Source organism: Thermobia domestica, chromosome 8, assembly GCF_964235325.1.
Source record: "Thermobia domestica chromosome 8, izTheDome1.hap1.1, whole genome shotgun sequence".
Lineage (NCBI taxonomy): Eukaryota > Metazoa > Arthropoda > Insecta > Zygentoma > Lepismatidae > Thermobia > Thermobia domestica.
In genome coordinates, this window is record NC_137461.1 from 182,569,085 (window position 1) to 182,583,435 (window position 14,351).

A 14,351-nucleotide genomic window follows, 5' to 3' on the forward strand; every position below is an offset into this window, starting at 1 on the left:
TTAATATTGGTCGTTTGACACAAGCATTTCCTACGTTCAACTTCGAGCATCTTCGGGAAACAGTAAACCAAACATGATACGTTCGAACCCAAAATCCAAAGTTCACAATCGAAAAGATTCTGTAAATCTATATTTTCCTCTTTTAAGTGTAATAAGATATGTTGATCCGTTATTAACTGTACTTTAAAAACAATTCATTTAAAAACAATTCATTATTGTAATACTTAAGGATAAAATATTTCGAAATTATGTATACATGGGAGCACATGGTAGTTGCTTCAATCCAGCTATAATCAATGCCCTCAATTTCCTTCGTGCAGTTCAAACCGATTTTCCTCCTGTTTCAGCTATTGGTCATACTTCACATGTATTGAATGGAAGATTGATAGAACCGTTTCAAGGGCGTCTTAGTAATGCTGACGGCTCGCCCATTAAAACATTAGATAAATGTGATGTTAGGGTTCAACACTTAGATCACGTTGAAGACTTGTCAGTAATGGTAGTGCAGAATGATGCATTTCAACCAATTTTAGGAAGGAGCTGGTTAGACGCGTTAATTCCACAATGGAGATCTCAATTTACAGATATATTTCACGGTACTGGAGAAATGAAGCAGGTTGAGGTTAGTAAAAACCTTTCTAGAGATGTATTAGAGGAGCAGCTATTACTACAATATAAAGAAGTTTTTAATGGTTCCATCAATGTACCAATTAAAGATTTCAAAGTTTCGATACCACTAAGGCAAGGTGTTACACCTATATTTAGGAAAGCGTATGATATTCCATACTCCTTACGGGAACAAGTTAAAACAGAATTGGATAAGTTATGTAATGCAGGTGTTATAAAGAAAGTTTCTCAAGCTGATTGGGCTACTCCCATGGTTATTGTTAGAAAAAAAAAATGGTACGGTTAGACTGTGTTTGGATTTTAAGCGAACACTTAATTTAGTAACTGAGAAAGTTAGTTACCCTCTTCCAAAAATAGAAGATTTGCTCAATAAATTGACTAATGCCAAATGCTTTGTACTGTTAGATTTGAAGCAGGCATATCTACAACTGGAAGTACATGAAGAATCACAAAAGTACTTAGTGTTTAACACACCTTGGGGTTTATAATTACAACATAGGCTACTCTTCGGCCTTAATTGTTCAGCACAAATTTTTCAGAAATTTATGGATGCAGTGCTACAGGATATGGAAGGAGTAGCTTGTTATTTAGATGATGTGCTTATTTGGGGAGTTACTGTTCAAGAGTGTTACCAGAGAACAGTACGAGTGCTAAATAAATTCAAAAGTTGTAATATACAGGTGAATAAAGAAAAGAGCATTTTCTTTGCAGATTCTATAACCTATCTAGGATACGATATTTCTCCACAAGGTATACTTCCAGCAAAGAATAAACTACAGCCTATATTAGACACACCCTCTCCACGAAATGTAGTCCAGTTGCAGTCATTTCTGGGTATGCTAAATTTTTATCACCGGCACTTACCTTCTTTATCATCAAGCATCTCCGAGTTATATAGATTGTTGAAAAAAGGTGTAAAATAGGAATGGACAAGCAAACAAGAAGAGGAATTTCGTGCTGCAAAAAATATGCTACAGAATGCGAAACTTTTGAATCCCTTTAATGAAAAGGCCAAGGTAGTTCTTATGACATATGCATCTCCAGTTGGTGTAGGTGCGGTATTATACAATGAAATAGATGGGCAGTTAAAAGCAGTAGCTTGTGCATCGGCTACTTTATCAGAAGCGGAAAGGAATTATTCTCAATTTGAAAAAGAAGCTTTAGCTATGATCTTCGGTGTTCGTAAATTTCATAAGTTCTTATTTGGTAAGACTTTTAAAATATTGACGGATTCCCAGCCTGTTAAATGGATTTTTGGATTGAAAGCTCCTCCTGATGGCGCTTCTCCACGTATGCAAAGATGGTTTCTTATGCTGGATAATTATGACTGTGATATCGTTTATAGCAAGTCAGTAAAAGTAGCTGATTTTTTATCTAGATTTTCTCTAAGTGTACCTACGGAAGAAGAGCTAATAGCTCCTGACTACATAAGCGAGATTTCTACTAACATATTGAGTAAAGAGGAGATAGGGGAAGAGTTCCGAAAAGATCACACGTTAGTTCAGATTAAGGAATGGATGTTAAATGGATGGCCTAAACGACTACCTCCTTGTCTTGACTATAAAGAATACCAAGAATTATTTCGAAGAAAATTTCAATTAGAAATTCATGGTGATTGGTTATTTTGGAAAGGAAGGATAGTACTTCCTCGAGGATTGAGAGATATCTACAAGGAAAGACTACACAGTGAGCATTTAGGAAGTTATGCTACAGTAACATTAGCTAATAGGGAAGTCTGGTGGCCTGATATGAATAAGGAATTATATAGGTATTTGCAAAACTGTGAAATTTGTTCTGCGGTGGCTAGTAACGCACTGCGGTGGCTAATAACGCACCTAGAAATAATTTTTGCTCATGGCCCAAGACGGAAAGACCTTTCGAAAGAATTCATGTGGATCATTGCCAAATATTTGGATTTCTCTTTCTGCTTGTGGTAGATTCGTTTTCGCATTGGATTAAAGTTTGGAAAGTAGATTCTACGAACGCTCGCACAACATTGTCTTGTTTAGAAGAATTATTTGCATTGGTGGGATTTCCTGGAACTATCGTGACGGATAATGGACCTCCATTTAAAGGTGGCGAATTTCAAGATTATTGTCTGAAAAGAGGCATTAAATTAGTTTCTACACCGCCTTACTCGCCTGCAAGTAATGGCAGTGCGGAAAGAGCGGTACAAACTTTTAAAAAACTTCTAAAAAAGAGGTATGTACAAAACGGATACAAGGTTACTATTCAGAGTATAGTTAGTTGGATAAATGAAATCAATTATGCTCTTCTGCATACTCCAACTAAAGTTATTAACGCTTCTCCAGCTTCACTAATTTTTTCATTTAAGCCCCACACATGGTACAATATTTCTCCGAAAGTATTTATTAGTCAAAAAGAGAAGAACAATTACTTAGAACATCATAAACCAGATTTGACCGAGGGATTGACAATATGGGTGAGGAATTATACTAGAGAATTACCTAAATTTGTAAAAGGCCGTTTTGTGAGATTTCTAGGTAATAACATTTTAGAAGTGTTGGTGAATGGTACCATTCGTAAGTATCAAAGACACCAGGTGAAAATTCCTAAAGTGATTTACAGTGACGAAAATAAAGGAATGAAGGATTCTGAAGATTCGGAGAAATTGAGGCGAAGAGACCAGAAGTGCGAAGGAATTCCGAGATCAAGACACACAAGTCAATTAGTAGTTGACCGAAGGTTACAAGAACATTATTTTGATAATACTAATACAAATAGGTCTGAAAAAAGAGGGGATTGTAATGACACCATAACTCAGCAGACTGAGACTATTTGTACACAACACAGAATGTCACAAAGAAAACGAAGACCTCCCGACAGATGGGGATATGATCAATAGAGGACCGGGGGGCGGATGTTGGCAGTGATGTGGAGATGTTGGCGAAAACTGCTTAAATTTAAGCACATGCCGAGACTTAAAAAAAATAAAGAAGATTGTTTTGATTATGATCATGTGTACTTAAAAATGAGTCTTTTGAACAGTTTGAAATATGTTTGTATATGTTAAATAATTTAGACTACCTTTTGAAAATGAATTGTAACCGATAGCACTATAAGTAGTGTAAGTGTGAATAAATAAAGAAAATTTAGAAAGATAACACCTCCAAGCTGTTACAAAACGACAATCTCTCCTATTCTCTTCATCTGTCTCCTATTCTCTCTCTGTCTCACTTCTGTACCTCTAACAGATATCTTCAATTTTTCATTGAGAAGAGTTTAAGTTTCTCCATACATTAATTATGAACCTCGTTTCGTCTCATTTTTATTCTTTCACTTTATTGATACTAATACATGTATATTTTGAAATTAGAAATTATAGGTTAACAAGGGGTATATTGTACGGTCTAGCTGCACGGTGTTAGCTGTCAACCCATTTTTTGTGTGTTAAGTTCAATAATTCACCATATATATAGAATCAACCAGAAGTGTTTTTGTAATGAAGAAATAACTACATGAAATGTGAAATCTTTTAACAAGCTATTGAGATTTGAGAGTCGACCAATTTTACACTTTCGGGTACCGATTACCTTGAAACCCCAGTAGCTACAATTATCCCGATATAGGGAGCTTATATCTAAAAGAATTACATTCTCAGGAAAATGTAGAACTCTTTTAGTCTGAGAGAAAAGAAGGAATGAAATCTTTCATTTCTAGTTCTATTAGTCTTGTAGCTCTGAGTCTGTGGCAAAAGTACTGATAGAAATAAGGACAATGAATTATATATATTTTGTAGAACATTCCACTTTAATATCACAGTAGTTTCATCTTCCGGTTTGCTTAGTTCTGAAAAAAATATAGAGTATATTACTATACTATGTAAAGTACCTGTACTGTCGCTGATTTGTGATGACAATCAGAAACAGAAGTAATAGGTAAATTACAGTAACTGTTTTCTATTAATAGCTTTCTATTAAGGGGCAAGTATAACTAATTTTAACAAATTTCTTACCTTAAAATGCTTGTCCAGATTCATCCTGTTCTACTTCAACCTTGAGTACGGAAATGCAAGAAATAATTAGATTTTGATTGTCGATTCTGGTATATATCAAGCATAAATTCTCGGATCTAGGCCTGTACCATGTCGATATATCGATATCGATATTAACACATATCAACGTTCGATATCGTAAATATATCGACACCAGTATATCATAATCCTAAATTCTCGATATCGATCTTCGGAGAGGGGAGGTACAGGGAGCCCATAAGACTTGCGATTGCTGAAAAATAAAACTTAATTTTTACGATAATGTCTTCTAATGACAATTGAAAACTGATGCAAAAAACCATCAAGTCTAAATATTGAAAGTTTAAAGGAGATATCTTCACGAAGGTTTCTGTTCATCCGATTACTTTCAAACTTGGCACATATATACTAGACCAAAAATAAACCGACAGGTATTTTTTGTCTGTTTCGGGAAATAGGTTAAGGGGACAAAGGGTCCCTTTTCAAAACGAGGTCCCCTTGATTAAAAGGACCACATTAAAGAAATAAAATTCAGTCGATGTACAGATGACTTCAAAGTAGAAAATATGGGTTTTGTCGTTTTTGCGAGAAAGGAGTTGCAGAGTCAATGCCCCTTCGAAATTCCAAAGACCCCGCACAATCCTGTCGGAAATTGGATTTAGGTGGAACTGATTGAAACCGTGGTATGTTGTAGATATGGTGTTCCTGAGAAGAAGTCTCAATGGGCACAACCACAAATCACTGACCGTTTTGCAACTACAGTGCCACATTTTTGCAAACAACAGAAGGGAACGTTATTTTGGATAACGGTGGAATTGCTTGAAACCGTGATATGTTGTAGATATTATGATCGTGAGAGAGAGACTCAATTTCAACCGTTATTAATTGACCGTTTGGCCACTAGAGGATCAGTTTTTTAAAAGAGCTGAAGGTAACGATATTCTGGATTTCGGTGGAATTGCTTGAAACTGTGATATGTTGTAGATATTGTGATCGTGAGAGAGAGACTCAATTTGCACAACATTAATCACTGACCGTTTGACCACTACAGGACCACTTTTTTAAAAGAGCTGAAGGTAACGGTATTCTCGATTTCGGTGAAAATGCTTGAAACCGTAATATGTTCTAGACACTGTAATCCTGACAAAAAGTCTCAACAGGCGCTGCCGCCAATGAATGACTGTTTAGCCACTGGAGGTCCACTTGTTTTTTTATTTTTTAATTTGAACAGAAGGTAACGATACTCCGGATTTCGGTGCAATTGCTTGAAACTATGATATGTAGATATTGTGATCCTGAGAAAAATTCTCAATGGATACAACGATAAGTGTCCATTCGGTACCTGCGGGGCCACATTTTTTAAAACTGCAGAAGGTAGGGATACTCTGTAATTTTGGTATAATTGTATGAAACCCTGAAAAGTAGTATCCCATAACCCGGAAAAGAGATGGGGAGAGTGGCGACCAACATCATTTAAGAATAGACAACATTCAGATATTTATGAAAGCCCTGGAAACACCTAGACAAATTTTCTCAGGATAACAACATGTACAACATATCACAGTTTCATTCATTTACACCGAAATCAAAATATCATTATACCAAGCTGTATTAAAAAACGATCTGTAGTGGCCAAACACTCATAATTCGTTGATTGTGTCCATTAAGAGTTTTTCGCATAATGAGATCATCAACATATCTTAGTTTTACTCAACCTTACTGAAATTGAGAAATCGTTATGTTCTCCTGTTTTTAGGAAAGTAGCCCTCCCTGTAGTGACCAAACGATTAATGATTTGTGGATGTGTCCATTGAGACATTCTCAGGATGACAATATCTACAACATATCACGGTTTCAGTCATTTTGACCCAAAAATAGAATATCGCTATCTTCAACTCAGCTGCTTTCAAAAATGATGTTTCGTAGTGACCAAACGGTCAGTGATTAGTGGATGTTCCTATTAAAACCTTTTCTCAGAATCACAATATCTACAACATATTACAGTTTCAGTCATTTTTACCGAAATCCAGAACATCACCATTTTCGGTTACTTTCAAAAATTGGCCTCGTAGTGGCCAAACGGTCAGTGATTAGTGGTTATGCCCATTAAGACCTTATCTCAGAATCACAGTATCTAAAACATATCACAGTATCAGTCATTTTTACCGAAATCCAGAACATCACGATCTTCGGTTACTTTGAAAAACTGGCCTCGTAGTGGCCAAACTGTCAGTGATTAGTAGTTATGCCCATTAAACACTTTTCTCAGAATCACAATATCTACAGCATATAACAGTTTCAGTCATTTTACCGAAATCCAGAACATCACCATCTTCGCTTACTTTCAGAAAAGGTGCCTCGTAGTGTCCAAATGGCCAGTGATTATTGGCTATGCCCATTAAGACCTATTCTCAGAATCACAATGTCTACAACATATCACAGTTTCAGTCATTTTTTACCGAGATCCAGAACATCACCATCTTCGGTTACTTTCAAGAAAGTAGCCTCGTTGTGTCCAAACGGTCAGTGATTGCTGGGTGTGCGCATTAAGACCTTTTCTCTGAATCACGAGATCTACAACACATCACAGTTTCAGTCATTTTTACTGAAATTCAGAAGACCACTCTCTTCCGTTATTTTCAAAAAAGTGGCCCTGCAGTGGCAAAACGGTCAGTAATTATTGGTTGTGCCCATTAGCAGATTTTCTCAGAATCATAATATCTACAACATATCACAGTTTTAGTCACTTTTACCTAAATCCAGAACATTACCACTTTCGGTTACTTTCAAAAATGTGGCCTCGTAGTGACCACACGGTCAGCGATTAAGGGTTGCGCCCGTTAAGACCATTTCTCAGAATCACAATATTTACAACATATCACATTTTCAGTCATTTTTACCGAAATCCAGAACATCAATATTTTCGGTTACTTTCAAGAAAGTGGCCTCGTACTGGCAAAACGGTCAGTGATTAATGGCTGTGCCCATTAACACCTATTCTCAGAATCACAATATGTACAACATATCAGTTTCAGTCATTTTTACCGAAATCCAGAACCTCACCATCTTCGATTACTTTCAAAAAATTGGCCGGATTGTGGCCAAACGTTAAGTGGTTAGTTGTTGTGCCCATTAAGACCTTTTCTCAAAATCATAATATCTACAACATATCACAGTTCCAGTCACTTTTTACCGAAATCTAGAATATCACCTTCTTCGGTTACTTTCAAAACACTGGCCTCGTTGTGACAAAACGGTCAGTGATTAGTTGTTGTGCCCATTAAGAACTTTTCTCTGAATCACAATATCTACAATATATCACAATTTCAGTCATTTTTACCGAAATCCAGAACATCACCATCTTCGGTTACTTTGAATTCGCCACGTTGTGGCCAAACGATCAGTGATTATTGGTTGTGCCCATTAAGACCTTTTCTCAGAATCACAAGATCTACAACATATCACAGTTTCAGTCATTTTTACCGAAATCCAGAACAACACCATCTTCGGTTACTTTCAAAACAGGGACATTGTAGTGGCCAAACGGCCACTGATTAGTGGTTGTGCCTATTAAGACCTTTTCTCAGAATCACAATATCTACAATATATCACGGTATCAAGCAATTCCAATGAAATCCAAAATAACATTAAGCTCTGTTGTTTGCAAAAATGTGGCTCTGTAGTTACCAAACGGTCAGAGATTGGTGGTTGTGCTTATTGACACTTTTTCTTAGGATCACAACATCTACAACATAACACACTTTCAGTCATTTTCATTGAAATCCAGGATATCACTATCTTTGGCTGTTTTCAAAAATGTGGCCCTGTAGTAGCCAAAAAATCAGTGATTGGTGGTTATGCACATTAAGACTTTTTTCGGAATCACAATATCTACAACATCACGGTTTTAGTCATTTTTGTCCGAAATCTCGAATGGCGTGTTGTTTGGCTTTTTTTTTTTTAAAAAAAAAAGTGGCCTCGTGGCTGCCAAACGACCAATGATTTGTGGTTGTGCCCATTCAGACTTTTTCCCAGGAACATCATACCCACTACATAACACGGTTTCAACCAATTCTACCGAAATCGAATTTCCTTAAAGATTGTGTGGTGCCCTTTGTCATTTCGAAGGAGCATTGCCTCTGAAAAACTTTTCTCTCAAAAACGACAAAACCGGAATTTTGTACTTTGAAGTCATCCTTGCATCGGCAGAGTTTCGTTTCTTTAATTTGGTCCTTTTAAATCAAGGGGGCCCTTTTCTGAAATGGGACACTTTCCTCCCTTTAACGTGTTCTCCGAAAGAAAGAAGAAACTCGTGTGCATTTATTTTCGGTCTAATATATATGTGGCAAGTTTGAAGAAAATTGGATGAAGAGAAACCCTTGTGAAGCCACCTCCTTTATACTTTCACTTTTTGGACTTTGCATGTTTCAATTTCTTTATTACCTCAAATTGCATTGTAAGTAAATGCAGTTGCAAATTTGCAGTATTATATACTTTAATTTCTTAGCCGATACGATTTTCTGTCCCCGAAATACAAGAAAGTACCTGTCAAAAGCAATTCTTCGAACGTTCTCCTAGATTCTATCATAAGAATGTATTTTGTTCCTATCTCTCAGAGAATTGCATCCCTTTTGGCCTTTAGGGACACTCATTGACAGAAGATGCACGCGTGACCGCTATATGCAGGGCGCTTAGGTAGAGTCAGACATTTGGAAAGTAAACGATTTTTTAGTAATAATAATAATAATAATAATAATAATAATAATTTTATTAATAATAATAATAATAATAATAATAATACCGATTAGGTTTACAACTAGAGTCCTATCTCCTTATCTTGCATGAGAGGTCTATTAGTCCGCTAAGCCACTGGTGTTCCTTATTCTGTGTTTGTCTCTCTTTCAGTGTCGTGTGGATGTTTGTTTTTATGCTATTAGGCTTTCATATAAAACCTTTACATTATGTAACTTTTTCTCTTTTTTTTACGAGATTTTCATTTGGAAAAAGGAAAGAAACTGCTTTCCTTTTATGTCTGTTTCTTACGATTCACTTTGTTTGAACTGCTTAAGTAAGACGATTTTGTAACTTTTATGTCATCCATTGCCCTCACGATAACAAAATGTTAAGTCTTAACAATTTATTTTATTCTCTTATTTGAAGTTTGCCACACTGTTATATTTGTAACAAAAATGAGGTTTGGTCCAACGCCTTTCGAATTAGCAACCAACGAAACCAACGAGCTTTTTGGGTTGCCTGATATAGCAGGAAAGGGAGAATTGCAGGTGGTAATGAACTTTTGCAGTATGTATACGTCAAGAATTTCTGGGGCCCACTGTACACCACAAGTTTTCAATAATGTCTGGGTCATCAGCAATTAATGCACTGAACTGATTTGAAAAACGCAGACGCCTTCTTTCTACAATCTTTCTTAATTTTTGAAGCTGCTTCCTTTTGTAGGGGCAAATTTGCAGATCTTTTCGCAGAATACGCCAACATGATATTACGGATATTGCATTTGAAGTCCTCTAGCATTACCAGTCTTATTCAACTGATAAACATAACGCCATATGGACTTGTGGATGGTGCCCGTGCACAATGATTCTCCAGTTGGAACCGTCGTTGGAGACCAACAAGGGAGCGTGATTCAATGAACCAAGGCACCAATGAGATATTCTGCTGTAACATAAGTCTACGGTCCGCCGTTATTATACTGGACTATTGAACCTTAAAAAAACATTGTAAAACAAAACTTATACTTTTTCGCTGTGTATTTACACATAAATATTACTATATTATTATTCAATAAATCTTGTAGCCGCTAGAAATCACGGATTTTTGGGTGAAACACCCTGTATATGAACAAATTTTCTTAATTTTGGAACATTTGTTACCAGAATTTTCATTTCACTGGGATTACGTAAATCTCCACGCAAGCGTTCCTAAATAACTTTTCATAACGTTAAGGCTGAATTGGGCCGTTTATTCACACCACAGAGTAGTGGTAATTAGCAGTTCTTGACACAAAATAGTTATTTTTTATTCTATAAATTGGCTCTGTTTGATGCCAGTTTCGTGGAATCTTTACAGATTATTCTATTGTCTGTTTAACGTGTCAAAGACGACTGCTTGTAGTTTATTTGTCAGTAATTTGGTTCGATTCGGTGTTGGGCCACTGATGGTAATTTGATCCATATTCATAAATAAATTGACTCCGTTTTTTGTTAGTTTTCGTTGGACCTTTACAGATTATTCACTAGTACACCCAACCACAAAAGTATCTCCCCACTAAATGCTCTATTTCCATTACATGGGGTCCAGGTAATTTGCAGTTGTAAGAACGCCTAGACAGATGCCACCCAACTTACACGTAACTTTTCTCGGAACTGACAGCAGTTGGTAGCCCTGATCCAGGTGTTTATGCAGGTAAAATTGTAAAGTAGGTGACTCACGAAACAGTTCTCCATTCTAAGATGAATTTTTATGGTTCGGATCGTGTTTTAGAAAGAACACCACATATTTATCTTAATATTGCTGTGTATGTAATATAATATTTCTTTATATACTGTACGTTTAGAAAAATAAAAATACTGACCAAGCATGAATCAGAAAATGCTTGAAAGTAGCTGAAAATATCAAATCTAGAACAACTGCTGGAAATAAGTTAGTAAATGATTCCCTTCATTAAGAGACCTTCTCCAATTCTCCTCATTCCAACATGTTTTTCTTTCTGGAAGAGAGAAGATCTTGCTTGTCACACTGAGTATGAACTGAAATTGAAATTGAAATATTTGAAAAAGTTGAAACCTCTTCGGGATTCGAACCCGGATCCGCGGAATAGAAATTCAATGCGGTAACCACTTACCTACCGCGTTCCTTCATCTTCCATCTAAACTATTAGCTACTTAAATGCATTGCATGTAAGACGATACACAAAATACTGGTACTAATGCTCGTATAAGGAAAGGTTCCTTATGAGTGTCACAATGATTTACTCCAGGTTTCTTTCTTTAACACAAAACAAGGTACATAGACCTTCGTCAATGAGGAAAATATCACGAAACGTTCTTCAAGATTAGGCTACCTCATCGTTTTTAAGTGGTCACGATTTACGTTGCTGCAATTCTTCCTCACCATAACTTCTAATTTCTAAAGAAGGAAAGCCGACAGACATTATTTTCGCATTCTTTGAACTGCATCAACACGTGTAGGAATAGTGTGTCCTATGTTCATCTAACATAACTACTAGTTTATTTTCTTATCTTTGTATGAGGAATTGATGGCAAAGCGTGAAAGCAGAGAACTGTCATTTCAGTGATCCGGGTTCGGATCCCGACGTGATATTTATTATTATTATTATTATTATTACTATTATTATTATTATTATCATTATCATTATTATTATGCGTATAATTGTATGAATTTCCATGGCAACTGTCGCCGAATATTAGAAAGTGAATAAGTGAGAACTATGAAATAAAGTAAATAGATGCGCGTAATTTTACTATAAAATTATATGGCGAACGCATTTTATCTTATCCCAAACTGTCATCCTCGAATATACATGGGTAAAGGAGCACTGTGTTGGTCAAATTAAAAGGACTTAACGTCTTATCCCTCTTTAAGGAGACGTTGCTTATGTAAGTGTCGCAATAACTTAGTCGAGATTTCTTTCTTTAATCCCCCACCCAAAAAAAACATATAGACGATCCTCAATGAGGACCATATCACGAAACGTTTTTCAAGTTAAGGCTCATCATATTTTTCAGCGATCCTCCCGATTTACAATACATTTTTTTGGTATGGGTACGAGTCGAGCTAAACCTAGACTAGACTCGAAACTCGAAGCGCATTCGACTCCAGTTTCCAGTCGAATCAAAGGTAATTTTCTCGAGTCGAGTTACAAATTGAGGTCGAGTTTGAGGCGAGTCGAGTTTGATAAATGTCTCTCTCGGTTAGCTCGTTTAAACTCGATTTGAAAACACTACCTATTTAGACTGGAAAGTTAAAGCTATAAGAAATTTAAGGAGTAATGTGGAATATTTTTACTGTTGCTCATGAGATGGGACATTGCTCGCATCTCGTCTCCTCTCGATTAACAAGACGACAATGGATTTTTATAACGGGACAGCCTCAAATGTCGTAAGCACTAACATAAGTATATACTGTATTTCGTACCACGAACGCTAAGACCTGTACGGTCGAAGATTTGAGTCGAAGCAGCCCAATCCGGGTAGTGATGTTAACCGACTCAGTTCGGTTCAACTGAGCGAAGAGCTCGTGCCGACTTGGTTGAGATGAGGCACCTACTCGGCTTAGGTGAGACATCGGCTCGAGTCAGTTTGGCTGGGGTAAGCCATCAGCTTGATTTGGTTCCGCTAGAGCCGGCTTGGGTGGGTGAGCTACTGGCTCGGCTAGATAGGGAATAAACTATGAGCCGATCCGTTCGAGCCGTTGAGAACCCTAAACCCGGGCAAGCAGTTTGAATAAGTTTGGCCGGCGCCCTCTAATTTGTAACGATTTTTGGTTTCAGCCCGAATGCTTGTCTCTCCGGCCTCAAATCTAGAACTTCGTGAACGATATCCTTGCCTGCTAAACTTCACGATTACCGAGGTCAGTAGTCAACTAGTGTTAGTCAACAACTAGTCAACTAATCAGATATACTTATCTTTCATATTTATACCTGGTTTTGCTATAATAATAATAATAATAATAATAATAATAATAATAATAATAATAATAATAATAATAAGTAGAAGTAGTAGAAGTAGCATCGTTGATAATAATAATATTGTTTATGTAGGATACTTGAAGAAAGTACTTGAAACACACAGCATTTGGCTCGATTTTCCTCGTTTTGACTCGACTCGCATCGAAACTCGAGTCAAATTCGAGTCGAGTTCTCGAGTCGAGCTCAAAGATGTCTGTCTCGAGTCGAGACGAGTTGCGATTGTGTGAAAACTCGTGCCCATCCCTAGAATTCTTCTTTACCTTCTAGTTTCCAAAGAAGAAAAGATTATAGAAATTATTTTCACATTCTTTGAATTATATCAACACATGTAGAAATAGTGTGTGCTATGATTATCTAACATAACTACTAGTTTATTTTCTTATCTTTGTCTGAGTAATTGATGGCAAAGTGTGAGAGCAGAGAACTAACATTACAGCGACCTGGGTTCGAGTCACGGCGTGGGATTTATTATTGTTTCTTTATTCGTAGGTATTGTTTACGTAATTGATGTTGTAACTCTGTTATTCTTTATTATTATTATTATTATTATTATTATTATTATTATTATTATTATTATTATTATTATTATTATTATTATTATTATTATTATTATTATTACCACAAAGTCTAGACTTGGCTACATATCTTATATTTTACGAATTTTCTGATTGGATTACACGTGTTTTGTTGAATAATCACCACACTCCATTCAAGGGGACTTGGCGGAGGGAAATATCATCCTCTTGCTTTTTATTTGTTTATTTACATGCTACACCAAGCCTGGATACCACATTTCACCTTTCTATATCTACGGGATGTACCCTAAAGGTTTTGGTGATCATAAGACAGTAAGTGAGAAAGTGATGAGATCAATAAACTTTGCGTATTTACAACATTTAAAGTATCAGGTTGTCGGAAAAGTTATGATGTATTTCGGTAAATATGACAAATGATGATTTGCGGATATACTGAAGTTATTCGGATCACTCAATAGTTATGTCA

At 36.3% G+C, this 14,351-nt stretch overlaps 1 protein-coding gene across 6 annotated transcripts in view; it reads right to left on the reverse strand.

Moving 5' to 3' along the window:
• Positions 1-14,351, reverse strand: part of LOC145693363 (juvenile hormone esterase-like) — a 1,331,986-nt gene that overhangs the window by 571,794 nt on the left and 745,841 nt on the right. The window lies entirely within an intron of this gene.